The sequence below is a fragment of the Gastrolobium bilobum genome, unplaced genomic scaffold, assembly GCF_033153095.1.
Source record: "Gastrolobium bilobum isolate Gb01-03AN ecotype WA unplaced genomic scaffold, APGP_CSIRO_Gbil_v1 utg25755, whole genome shotgun sequence".
NCBI classification, from domain to species: Eukaryota; Viridiplantae; Streptophyta; class Magnoliopsida; order Fabales; family Fabaceae; genus Gastrolobium; species Gastrolobium bilobum.
Window position 1 is genome coordinate 46,836 of NW_026898891.1, and position 14,467 is coordinate 61,302.

The window sequence follows — 14,467 nt, forward strand, 5'->3', positions numbered from 1 at the left end:
TTAATTTTATTAAATATAAAATCATCTTATAAAACTATGAGTTAACTTTTTCAAAAATGTTTTCTAAAAACTTTTCCAAAATCGTTCACATAAGATATTGCGTAAACGTAAATCTAAGACATACCATTACTAACTAATCTCATTAGTCATTATTAGTGGCCATTGACTAACCGGATATGACAACAAGTGTCATTCCTGCCAGAGTCTCACAGATAACATAATGGCTGTTAACGGATAACTGGAAAATAAGAATCTCACACACAATAAAACTTGATAAACATAGTTAAACAAACAGACAACTTACAAGTCCCACACGGTCTGCAATCCCCTCAATGGGTCAGTGCATACATAATGGCTCCGTGCCCAAATTAATATATCCATACATCATGTCTATATGTCCTCATCACATGCATCTAACATAACTCATAATAAATACATCCATAATCCAGTAGCTCAAATAATAACAATCCTGAGCATTATTACATACAACAATGTAATCTCAAAATAATCTAACTAGGCATGTTAAAATACTACACATGCCATATAACAAAATAATAGCGTAACGTAAAAAGTAGCATCAATTCACTAATCCATAGCTGGGCCCTTGCCCCTAGAAGGCTCACGCTACCATGGGTACCTAAAATGATGTCCTCAAAAGGGATGAGATAACAACATCTCAGTAAGCTCAAGGTTCTTAGAGGATCCTCTAATCCCCTGAACTCACTTCCTGCATGACATGTCAGATATAAAGCATATATAACAAACATACAACATAAACATAGCATCATAACTCTTCCTCTGGTTAACTATTCAAGGGCTCTCCCCAAGAATAGCTAACTGACATGTCCAACATGCCTAATGTGACTCCCAGGGTCAAGTCATAGGCAGTCAACACAAGTTGTAGTATGAAATAACTCTCAAGGTCAAGCCATAGGCAGTCTACATACCATAATCACTGGCCAAGATCCTCATAACATACATCATCATAACATCAAGAATCGTATAATATCTATATGAATGTGGATGAATGTACATATACAATATATCACATACTTTCATACAATTCAACCATAATGGCCACCATCATGGTGGGGCCACAAGAGAGAGAAGCAACCAAAACTAGGAGCTTACCTCATCCAAGCCCGCACTCCAATATAAACACATATGCTCCAACACAATCCTCAAGTGCAAGGTTCTCTAGGCACACCTAGAGTAGGAGCCATTCACATCATTAATTACATATTAACTAATCAAGCCATATCTAAGACTTAATCATTTAATGATTCATTTTTTCATACTTATATGCCAATAATGTGCCCATTACAAGTCTAGACCATTAATTACGTAATTACATGTTTTTAGTGCATTATGAAGTGTTAACTTGTTACACCTTCAACCACATAGTTCAAACACCTTACATAACCTTAGAACCACACTCTAGGCCCCTCCAGCACTTCCCAAGTCACATGATTCCCTCAAGGCCGAAATGTATACCATGCAAGCCCTAGGTTAGATTTTCAATTTGTACCTTCATTGAGATACTGTTTCATCTCTCAATTAATTCACTAATTACTCTTGTATTTATTCCATCAACCAACATTATCTAAGTCTCTTACCTTCCACAAATGGCACAAAGGCCGTGGCATATTCCTAGGGTACTTAGTGCCCATTTGACAACTAAGTCTAATCTTACAAGTTGATTCAAGCCTTGAACACACATTAAACCCTAAATCATCCTTCAACATAATTTTGCACCTAAAATCCTAATTATCTCACACATGGCCGAATCTTATAGGGTATTATTCCTTAAGATTTTATTTCATTAGATTACATGATCATGTGTCCATAAACTAGTCTTAAGCCTAGGTTGTCAACTAGCTCCATAAGTAGGTTTAATTAGCAAACCCTAATTATCTTTAATTAGAAACCCTAGGTTACTTTAATTTTAGGGTTTTTCTTTTATTAGTTCACTTATGCATCCCCATATAGTCACATTAGGTCTTAGTTCGTTAAGTTCACTAATTAAACAATTAGTGCCTCTAAACCCTAAATAGATCAATTTTTAGGGTTTTATAGTTAATTAATTCATTATGCATGATCCACCTCACTTTAACCCTTGATTAATATCCTAATTAGGTCTTGAAACTAATTTTAAAATACTAACCCTAAGTCATCCTCACTTGGTCGAATTGTGTAGGTGGTGGAAACTAGGTTTTTAACTTGTCCACTTCACCATTTCTTTAATTAATTAAGTTCTGCACTTAATTAGTCCACTAATCCATTATTTCATTAGATTTTAAACATAAAATCCTAATTATACACATTAGGGTAGATTTGATTAAGTGGTGTTATTAGGGTTCAAATCCATCCTTAAGCAAGATTAGTGTTCTTAAGCTCAAAGATTACATTTTTAACATTTTTCTTCGTTCCCCTTATGATTTTCCACACATTACAACATCAAGAATCCATTTTTATCAAATTATAACATCAACCTCTTAGGAAAATCATGATGGCTGAATTGCATAGCTAGGGGGAGGAGGGTTTTGGTCATCATTTCTCCAAAGATTCAAGCTTACATCTTCAAGTTAGCTCCAAAGCTTCAAACTTCCACTTTTCTCAAGCAAGGATGCATCTTTTCCACAAAGAACACACCTTCAAGAAAGGCTCCAAGGTTAGAACTCAAGAACATAACTCAAAGATGAGGTTTTTCAAGAAAATGATTCAAGGAACTTACACAAAAATCGAAGGAAACAAGCATCAAAGGAGTGTTCTTCCAAGAGAACTCAAAACATCATCTCCATGGCATGGAAATGCCCAGAACAGCGGCTGTATGTGAGGGTAACTCCACGAAATTTTTGGCTTTTCACAACAAAAATGGTATGTTCTTAGAGAGGATGATGAGAGGAACAACTTTGGTGAAGGAGGTTTGATGATTTGATGGAGTTTTGAGAGAGAAAATCTAGAGAGAAGGAGGAGAAAGATTGAAATTCAAAATGGTAGAGAGAGAAAGGAAGGTACTGAATGGGGCTGCTTTGAGGGTTGCCCTAGTCTTCTAGGATTTTGACCAAGTCACTTAAGTGACATTTCGTCCTTTAGTGACAACCGGTGTAATTTTTCTTTGAACTGTTATCAAATTTCTACCTGAAAACACCCAAGACTCTAACTTTAAGTAATTAATATTAAATTTGTTTAATTATCATGTTCCTAACTTAAAAATTTGATTAGTAGATCACAAATCCATTTACTGTTGTTTAATTGCACTATAGTCTTCATCGGTGTTCTTAACTGTACCCAGATTTCATAATTTTCTTAATTTTAACATTATTGGTCTAATTATGAATTTTTAGGCATATATTGGTCTTTCATTCCATTTTTTCATCTTTTTCCCATTTCGGGATTCTACCGGTTGCTTCTACAACAATACAAAATACCCTGCAGAAGTGACTTTCCCAAAATACCCCAATATGAGTATCAAACTTCATCAAATCATATGCTAACCTCATCTATGATAATCATATCATCAAAATAGCTCTCCAACTCAAATTTTCTAAATTGGAGCTATTCTACTGATTGTTAATGTGTCAGTAGTCAAAAACAACATATGAAAATCCACCCAGGTAGAATACTATCAATATGGATATCAAAATTCTTAGAATTTCATCCTCATTTCACTTATGACCCTAAGGTCTTCATAATAATCCTCTAATTTCAAAATTATAAAATTAGGGTTATTATACCTAGTTGAGAGGTATTGACAGATGCCTTGAGATCCAACCAAGCCATTATTTATAAAACTTGCAGCGGGAATTATAGAGGGAGCTAAATCAAATTTACCTGCGCAAGGAACTTAATTGGTTTCAACGTTCACGATCCAAATGGTTAGCTCTGGGGGGTAGAAATACCAAATTCTACCACTCCATCACATTTGCGCATAGAAGGAGAAATCGTATAGATGCTTTGAAGAATGATGATGGGGAATGGGTTGGGGATACAGAGGAATTGATGAAGCTAGTTGTCCAGTACTTTAAAGGTTTATACACAGAGGATAACCCCTACAAGCCTAGCTTCCCCGTTAGAAGTGCTTTCCCGAGAATTGATAGTCAAGCTTTGGAGAGGTTAGCGAGAGAGCCACAAAATTTAGAAATAAAAGAGGTAATATTCTCCATGGGCCCATATAAAGCACCAGGACCCGATGGCCTCCGTGCCATTTTCTTCCAATCTTAATGATCAACAATTGCAGATTCTGTGTGCAAATTCATGAAGGAAATATTCTGTAACCCTAGTAGAGTAGCTGAAATTAACCAAACTCTTCTTTGTTTAATTCCTAAGCAAGAAGTTCCCGAAAATATCAAGCAATTAAGACCCATTAGCCTATGTAATGTTATCTTCAAAACTATCACAAAATTGGTGGCAAATAGGTTGAAGGAGCATATGGATGAGATCATCATGCCCAATCAATGCAGCTTTGTGAAAGAAAAACATGGAACAAACAATGTAATCATTGCTCAGGAGATTGTCCAGTCAATGAGGCGAAGAAGAGGAAACATCGGATGGATGACAATAAAAGTTGACTTAGAGAAAGTGTATGACATGCTAAGCTGGGAATTCATCTATGATACCCTATGTGAACTTTACTTGCCACCCAGCCTCATATCCCTCTCATGTGGTGTATATCATCCTGCACCATGAATATGTTGTGGAATGGTAGTACTACCAAAGAGTTTTCCCATCAAAAGGCATAGGACAAGGTGACCCACTATCCCCTTATATTTTTGTATTGTGTATAGAACGTTTGGGACATTTGATTAATGCAGTAGCTTAGGCGAAAAATTGGCACCCCATTATTCTGAAGCATAACGGGCCTTCTTTGTCACACATGTTCTTTGTTGATGACTTGCTACTCTTTGCACAAGCATCCATGGACCAGGCAGAAGTTATATGAAAGGTTTTGGACTATTTCTGCATATCCTCAGGGCAACGAGTGATCCAAGACAAGACAAAGGTGTTCTTCTTGCATAATGTAAACCACACAAGGGCCCTTGAAATCAGTCAGTATATGGGTTTCTCACTGACTAGCGATTTGGGGAAATATCGTGGAATTCCTATCTTCGATAAGCGAGTAGGAAAGAGTTCTTTTGGTTATATCCTGGACCGCATTCAAAAGAAGCTAAATGCGTGGAACCAAAAGGTTTTATCCTTGGCAAGAAGGATTACCCTATTATCCCACGTGGTGATTTCGACCATTTCAGTGTATAATATGCAATCATGTGTGCTTCTACAAAGTATTTGTGACACTATCAAGAAATACAACCATGGATTTATCTGGGTTAATGGCTCAGAACAAAAAAGACCATATTTGGTTCCCTGGAAATAGGTGATGGATTGGGCATAAGGAAAATGAGAGAAACCAATTAATCAGGCTTTTATAATGAAGATCAGACATAATCTCCTCACAAACAAGGATGATGTCCAAGAGGGGCTGGTGCCAGATCTCCAAGCAAAGAACTCAAGTTCACATCTTTGGAAGGCAATAATGAAGAGTTGGCCGAGAATTATGGAAAACTTGTGCATAATTTTAGGAGATGGGTCTGATATAAATTTCTGGTTTGACCGATGGGTCCTAGATAGCCCACCGTTGATTGACCTGACCCTTCACCCTTTGATCGAACACAATAAACAATGGAAGGTGGTACATTGTGTTACAAAGATTGGGACCTGGAACTGGAACTGGAACTGGAACATTTTTTAACATCTCATTCCTCCAGCTACTGTGCAGAAAATATATAGCTAACTTGATACCCCCTCAACCAGGTATGGGATTAAGGGATTGTGTGGCTTGGGTAAGATCAAATTATGGTCTCTTCTCCATCAAATCAGCCTATATTGTGCTAACCAATCAGGAGGAGCTTAGGAATAGGGTGAACTGGCAATTAATCTGGCGTTAGTCTGGTCCACAACGTATCCGATCTTTCCTTATGTTATTAATTATAACAAGAACAATGCCTAACTAACGCCAGAAGACTAGAGAGGCATATATATAGGAGGAACTGAGATTTTTGGAAAGTGCAATCAAAACATATATAGAAGAATGTATCCATGCTATGAGAGAAAGGTCAATGTGGGTGGTCATCTATAGCTTACGGATAGAGAACTTCTTGCAGAGGAGTCATTCGTGATTCTTCGGGCTCCGTTTTCACATGAGACTGGGGACGGGAAATTCCATAAAAAGCTGAATTATGGGACTTAATTCCTCTATGGGTTACAGCTGGTGTATGAGTAAGGTTGTCATAATCGACACCCTTTAGCGAATATGGTTCATCGTATTCCCAAAATGTTATGGCGAATTGGACAGTGCAGATAACTCACACCTACTACAAAGAAGCCAATCATATTGCGGATTGGATGGCCACCCACCAAATGGTGCAAGATTGGGACTTACACGTTGTTACAATACCTTATAAGGAATGTCGAGACCTGTTGCGAGATGATGCGATGGGAGTCAATTTCCCAAGGATGATTGTAGAATAGTTGTTTTTTTTCTTGTATTTGTTTTTAGCTTTCTCTTTGTTTATAAAAAAAAAAACTTTCTTCAATACGAGAAAATATTTTTCCATATATATACACACGAAAATATTGTTCTTCTGCTACAGGAATTGTGAACGGTATTCCTGCAAAGAGATTGATATTTGAGTTTTTTTTTTAAAACTTAAATGGTTTGCAGAAAACAATCTTATCACCGGTAATATAAAAAAATTAATCCATATATATATATATATATATATATATATATATATATATATATATATATACATGAGATTTATATTTCTGCAGCACGTGCAACAATCAAATACTTGCCATATATATACTTGAAAACATTAAATGCGAGGAATCATAACTATATAAATGATGAAAGCATTAAATATGAAAAATCATAACCATACACCTGTCGTTGTTGTACGTAAAACGACTGCAGAAATGATTTTATATATATATATATATATATATATATGGAAAAACATTATCTACTTTTGCAGGAAAGTATATTTCCATTCCTACTGATGGATCGAAATTTGTGCCATATTTTTTTACTTGAAAAAGGGTATTCTAATATATTATAGAATTGTAAATAATCTGTACAAAGGGTTCTCTATTTATAGAGAATATTTGACCTACTTTTAACCTAATGGGCTTGGCCCAATACAACAATAAATGACTAAATAATAACTAAATCAATATTATTTACAACACTCCCCCTCAAGCTGAAGAATAAATATTTATCATTCCCAGCTTGCTGGTAAGTTCTTGAAATCTGTCTGAAGGAAGCCCCTTTGTTAATAGATCAGCCAATTGACGCCCAGTGGGAATGTATGGAGTGGTAATCAACCCGCTATCAAGTTTCTCTTTGATGGAATGGCGGTCAACCTCAATATGTTTAGTCCGATCATGTTGAATTGGATTATGAGCTATACAAATAGCGGACTTATTATCACATAGCAGCTTCATAGGTCCCTCACATTTTATTTTGAGATCATCAAGAACAATTTTCAGCCACAGTAACTCACAAATGCCTTGAGCCATAGCTCGAAATTCAGCTTCTGCACTTGATCTGGCAACCACATCTTGTTTCTTACTTCTCCATGTCACCAAGTTACCGCAAAGAAACATGCAATAACCAGTGGTAGAACGACGGTCAGTCACGGATCCAGCATAATCAACATCTGTGTAGACTTCTAAAGATAGATTGCCATCACGTCGGAATAACAATCCTTTACCAGGAGTACCTTTAAGATACTGAAGAATTCTCTCTACTGCCTGCATGTGTTTTTCTTTTGGATCGTGCATAAACTGACTGACAACACTAACAGCATAAGCTAGGTTTGGTCTAGTATGGGCCAGATATATCAATTTCCCAACTAGCCGTTGATATTGTCCTTTATCAACTGGAGGACTCTCTTCTTCATAGCCCATCTTGTGATTCTGCTCAATAGGAGTATTAGAGGGTTTACACCCGAGCTTTCCTGCTTCTTTGAGAAGATCAAGAACATATTTCCTCTGGCTGATAAAAATTCCTTTGCTTGAATGAGCTACTTCGATCCCTAGGAAATATCTCAGTTTCCCAAGGTCTTTGATTTCAAACTCAGAGGCAAGCCGTCTTTGCAGAATCTGTCTCTCCACAAAATCATCACTTGTGATAATAATATCATCAACATATACAAGGAGCACAGTAAGCTTCCCATTTTGGGAGTGCTTGAAGAAAAGAGTGTGATCTCCTTGGCTCTGTCTGTATCCTAAGGTCATCATAACCTTAGTAAATCTTCCAAACCAAGCACGAGGTGACTGCTTCAATCCATACAAGGCCTTTTTTAATCTACAAACTTTATTTTCCCCCTTCACAGAATCAAAACCAGGCGGGATTTCCATGTAGACTTCTTCTTCTAACTCACCATTGAGGAAAGCATTTTTCACATCAAATTGATTTATATCCCAATTGTAATGGGCAGCAAGGGATAACAAGATTCTCACTGTATTCATCTTTGCAACTAGAGCAAAGGTTTCTTCATAATCAATGCCATAGGTTTGAGTGTAACCTTTGGCCACTAATCGAGCCTTATATCTCTCAAGAGTGCCATCAGAATTATATTTCAGGGTATAAACCCATCTGCACCCTACTGCTTTCTTTCTGTTGGGTCTATCAATAACCTCCTATGTTTTATTTTTCTCCAAAGCATTCATCTCCTCTTGCATGGCTTGAGCCCAATTCCTATCTTTCAAGGCTTCATGTACTGATTTTGGGATTGCAATAGAATCTAGTGCTGAAACAAAGCTTTTGTGCTGCACAGAAAGATTAGCAGAGGAAACAAAGTGGGAGATAGGGTATTGAGTACAAGAGGGACAAGAGGAACAAGTTTTCTTGTGACAAGATCTTTTTCCTTTTCTAAGAGCAATAGGTAAGTCATCAGAAGTAGAAGCAATGGGTAAGTCATTAGAGATATCAGAAGAAATAGACAAATCATGAGAGGAAATAATATTAGAATCAGAAACAGGAGATTCAGAAGAAATAGGAGATTCAGGACTTACCAGTGGTTCAGACGATTGAGGTTGCTGGTGAGACAGTATGGGTTGTATCTCGGGTGTATTTGAAGGTTCTGACACACCAGGAGCAGACACACTAGGAAGAGAGAAGATTGATCCAGACTCAAAGAAGGAAGGGGACGAGTCTTCTGAAGAACTATTCTCCCCCTGACGATGAGGACCCAGGAAATAAGATTCAGATTCTTGAAAGGTGACATCCATAGAAACAAAAAATTTCCGACTTGGTGGATGATAACACTTGTACCCTTTTTTATAAGGGTTATAACCAAGGAAGACACACTTAAGAGCCCTAGGATCCAACTTACTCTGATGTTGTTTATGAACATGGACAAAGGCAACACATCCAAACACTCTTGGTGGAAGGCTCTGCAATATGGGAACAAAAGGAAAGAAGGAAGTCATGGAATGAATAAGACTGATATTGTTAAGGATCCGTGAAGGTAAACGGTTGATCAAAAAAGTTGCAGCTAATACTGCTTCTCCCCAATAAGAACTAGGAACAGATGTCTGAAAAAGTAGTGCTCTAGCAACTTTAAGAAGGTGACGATTTTTCCTTTCAGCAACCCCGTTTTGTTGAGGGGTATCAACACATGTGAGCTCATGAATCATACCTCTGTCTGAAATGAATTGTGACAGGCGTTGATTGACGTACTCAGTACCATTATCAGATCTGAGTCTTTTAATACCCTTACCAAACTGAGTCTCAACCATGTGATGAAACCGAATAAATATCTCTGGTACTTCAGACTTGTCTTTCATCAAGTATATCCATGTTATCCGAGTACAATCGTCAATAAAAGAAACAAACCACCTAGCACCTGAAACACTGTGCACTTTAGAAGGGCCCCAAACATCAGAATGGATAAGAGAAAAATGTTCTCTGCTTTTAATAGTGCTAGAAGGAAATGACACTCGATGGTGTTTTGCAAATTCACAAACATCACAATGAAAGGTCTCAACCGACTTATTGAGAAACAGAGAGGGGAACATAGACTTCAAAAGACTAAATGGTGGATGCCCGAGACGCTTGTGATGGAGCCAAATCATAGACTCTGCAGTAGAAGGATGACGTGTCATTAATAACTGATTTTTGCTAGCATGGTCTGGAAGGAGATGATACAACCCATCCTGTTCATTAGCAACTCCAATTGTCTTCTTCGTGGTAAGATCCTGAATAAGACAATGAGAAGGAAAAATGTGATAGAACAATTCAAATCAGTTGTAAGTTTATGAGTGGAGATAAGATTAGTAGAAAGCTGAGGAACATAAAGAACATTTTTAAGAAACAAGGAAGGTTGAATTTGAATGTTACCAGAACCAATAACTGATTTATGGGATCCATCAGCTACGGATATAGTATGACTACCAACAGTAGGATGATAAGAACAAAATAACTCAGTACGACAAGCCATATGATCAGTTGCACCAGAATCCAAAATCCATGAGGTTTTAAAATCAGTGCAAGAAGCAAGAAGAGATATAGAACGTGTGCTCTTACCAGATAAGATCGAAGAACTATCATGCTCAGCCATTCTTTAACAAAAAAAGTTAACAACCAGCGATAAAATCAACCAAACAGAATATCAAATGACCTCTGATCAGAAAAATAATTACAGATCCAGACAGAAGACAAGAAGACGAGAAGAATGGTGGTGGTCCGGTCCAAAAACACGGCCGCACGCGCCTCCACGCGCCGGAGAAAGGAGCTGCGCGTGGGATTCACTCGCCGGGAAAGGGGCGGCGCGTGAGAGCGCGTGGATGGGCTTCGCCGGCTGAGATTTTTCTGGTGTGGTCGTCCGGTGAGCGCACACCTGTCTGTGGGTGGTCGCGGTTGAAAAGTCGCCGGAAAGTGGTCCAATCTGTGAAGACAGATCTGATTGGAGGCGATCGGAGGTGTTTCGGTCGTTTGTGGCGGAGGAACACTGCGTAGAATGATAGATCGGAGGAAAAATAAGGTCAACAATGGTCCCATTGGTCCAAAAGGTCCCCGGAAAAATTTTCCGGTGGCGGCTAATGGCGGCAAGAGGCAAAGAAATTAGGGTTTTGTTAAAAAAGAAGATAATATGTGCGGAAGCAAAGCCCTCAGATCGAGAGCTTTGATACCAACTTGAAAAAGGGTATTCTAATATATTTTAGAATTGTAAATAATCTGTACAAAGGGTTCTCTATTTATAGAGAATATTTGACCTACTTTTAATCTAATGGGCTTGGCCCAATACAACAAAGGGCTTGACCCAATACAACAATAAATGACTAAATAAAAACTAAATAATAACTAAATCAATATTATTTACAACATTTTTGTTTGTTTTTTTTTGAAAAAAATGGTAGGACCCATGTGTTTATGTATCTGTAGGAACCGTGGCTTATCATATGTGACTTGAGAAAACTAACGTCATATATATATATATATATATATATATATATATATATAGACAGGATCCTTTGACACCTCATCTTAGAACCGTTAGATCAAAAAAGATCAACGACTCTGATTTGTAAGCATATGACACCATCGATCTTTTTTTATCTAACGGTTCTAAGATGAGGTGTCAAACTTTAAGTTTGACACTGGTGTCAAAGGATCCTGCCTCATATATATATATATATATATATATATATATATATATATATATATATATATATATATATATGGAGAGAGATCATTTGACTCCAGAGTAAAACTTATAAGTCTTACTCTCCATCCTAGCCGTTGATTTCCATTCATCCAACGGTTATAGTTTAGGAAGTTATATTAATTAATTAATTATTAATTACACTATAAATGACAACCGTTGATTTCTGTCCATCAACGGCTTAGATAAGGAGTAAGACTTAAAAATCTTACACTGGAGTCAAAAGAACCCTCCCCTATATATATATATATATATATATATATATATATATAAATAAAACTTAATCTAAAGCAAACTGACTCTTCTTGGTCAACGAAAACAACATGCATTGCTTACCAAAAAAAAAAAGAAAACAACATGCATTAGTTATTAAATCAGAATATTATTACTCATTTTAATGAAGCCGTAAGGGTTTTTTTTGACCATTTTTCTCTTTATTAATTAATTAATAATCATTTTGTCCCTTATTGAAAACTATATACCAATCTGCCCTTCTTTAATCAATTAACTTAAATATTTAATCGATTAAATGGTCAAAATTGACAAAAATCGTCGACCTGAAGATTTAATCGATTAAATTTTCATCTTAATCGATTAAATCTTATGGTGAAACACTATCATCTTAATCAATCTTCAACAAGTATGGAAGAAACACTAGTTTTTGGGTATGAACACTATCATCTGGTGAAAATTCTGTAATCCAGTGCCTTTTTTTCCACTGTACTGCTCTCTGAAGACCCAGATCCAGCGTTCTCTTTTAAATGAGTAAAGCAATTTCCTACTTTCTTTTTATAAATGTGATTTTTCGTCTCAGAAAAAACTGGGAATATTCTTATCTTTCTCCTGAAAGGTGAAAAAGAAACATTATTGTCCAGGTCAAACACCGTCATCTGGTAAATATTCCCAAATTTGGTTCTTCCATTTACTACTTTGAGAAAGTCCAATTCAATAATGGAGATCTCGGCGATTGGTGAACCATCCGCTGAGGAGGTTGATCTCTTGAAGCGTAGTACTGACAAAGCTAAAGAAGTGTTAGGGAAGAAACCGATATCTTATAAGGATACACTCTTACAGTTGAATGGGCTGAAAGTTACGGATGACGTCGAGGAAAGGGATTGGTTTGAGGAGTTGGATGTTCATGGTATGGAGGAGGATGTTCAATCAAATGACCAAGATGATCCTTTCTGTCCTACATACAGATTTTCAAAAGAGCTATATAAGGAGAGTTGCAGGCCTTGGAAGCAAGCTGTGATTATCAAGCTCTTGGGAAAAAAGATTGGTGTAAAGTTTCTGCTGAACAGACTCTTGAAGATGTGGAATCTGTCGGGGACACATGAGTTCATTGATATGGAGAACGATTACTTTTTGTTTCGTTTTGCGGATTTGAATGACTACAACTTCGTTTTGGAGGAAGGGCCTTGGATTGTGGCAGACCATTATGTTTCTGTTCAACGGTGGCGTCCATTATTTGATCCTTACGAGGACAACCTTAAAAAATTAGCTGTTTGGATCCGTATTCCGGGGTTACCTATGGAGTTCTATACCTCCCAACATTTGCGGAACATAGGTGATCTATTTGGGAAAACACTGAAGATTGATAGGAACTCTATACGTAAAAGTGATGCTGGTGATGAGGTTGTTACGGAAAGGGCCAAGTTTGCGCGTATTTGCGTAGAAGTAGATCTCAGTAAAGGCTTCTTGTCTAAATTCAATCTCATTAATAAAGTTTATACGGTAGGGTATGAAGGCCTTCACATGATCTGCTTTGCATGTGGTAAGTATGGGCATAGGCGTGACACTTGTTCTTCGGTTTCGGTGTCAACCGATAGTCATTCTCACCAAAAGGATGTTCGTGCAGAGGTTGTTAACAATGGTGTCAGGCGTGAGATGGCAGAAGGTGAAGCTTTTGGTTCTTGGATGATTGTCCAAAGGAGTCAACGGGGAAGGAAGGCAAAAGCTACCATGGAGACTGCCGCAATCAATGCTGCCGCAATCAATGCTACCGCAATCAATGCAGCCGGGAATCAGGGGTCATCCGTTACAACTGGCCAAAGGAGAATTAATGCTCAAGGAATAAATCATTCTGTTTCACGTCCAGCTAAAATCAAGCAGCAGAAACCCGATAATCATGTGGGAATTAAATCGGCTACAATGATTAATGCAAAAAATAACGGTTCTGGAGCTTCAAAGGTGGCGTCTTCAACGGCTGGATCAAGATTTTCAGTTATTTCTGACGAAGTTAATGATAATCATGATGTTAATTATGAGAATATTCAAATCATTAATGATAAGCATGGCCCCTCTAAGGTAACCGCTAGTGCTGATTTGAAAAAGGGTTTAAATAATAAGATTTCGAATTTTCCTCGTGATAAGCGTCATCTTTCAGCAGCTATTCTCCCTAGCTCAAATACAGTTACAAATTTGGTGGGACCCTCTATGCCAAATCAAAATCTAAGTGGCCCTGAGCTTATGCCAGTTGTTCAAAAAGGTACTGTTATTCCTCAGGTAGAAGAAAGGATTTTGTCTCGACCACAAGAGGCTACCATTTCCAAGTCTTCTACTTTGTCGCAAAATGGAAAAAAAAAGAAAGAGTTACGTGATGAAATTAACAGGAATAAAAAGGCAGTTGCCTTATCTATTGTCCCAAAGAGTTTTAAGCAAAGGGCTAAGCCGTTCATTGCTTCGAGCTCGGCAAAAAAAATTTCAGCAATGGACATTAATGGCAGAAAGCCTCTTGT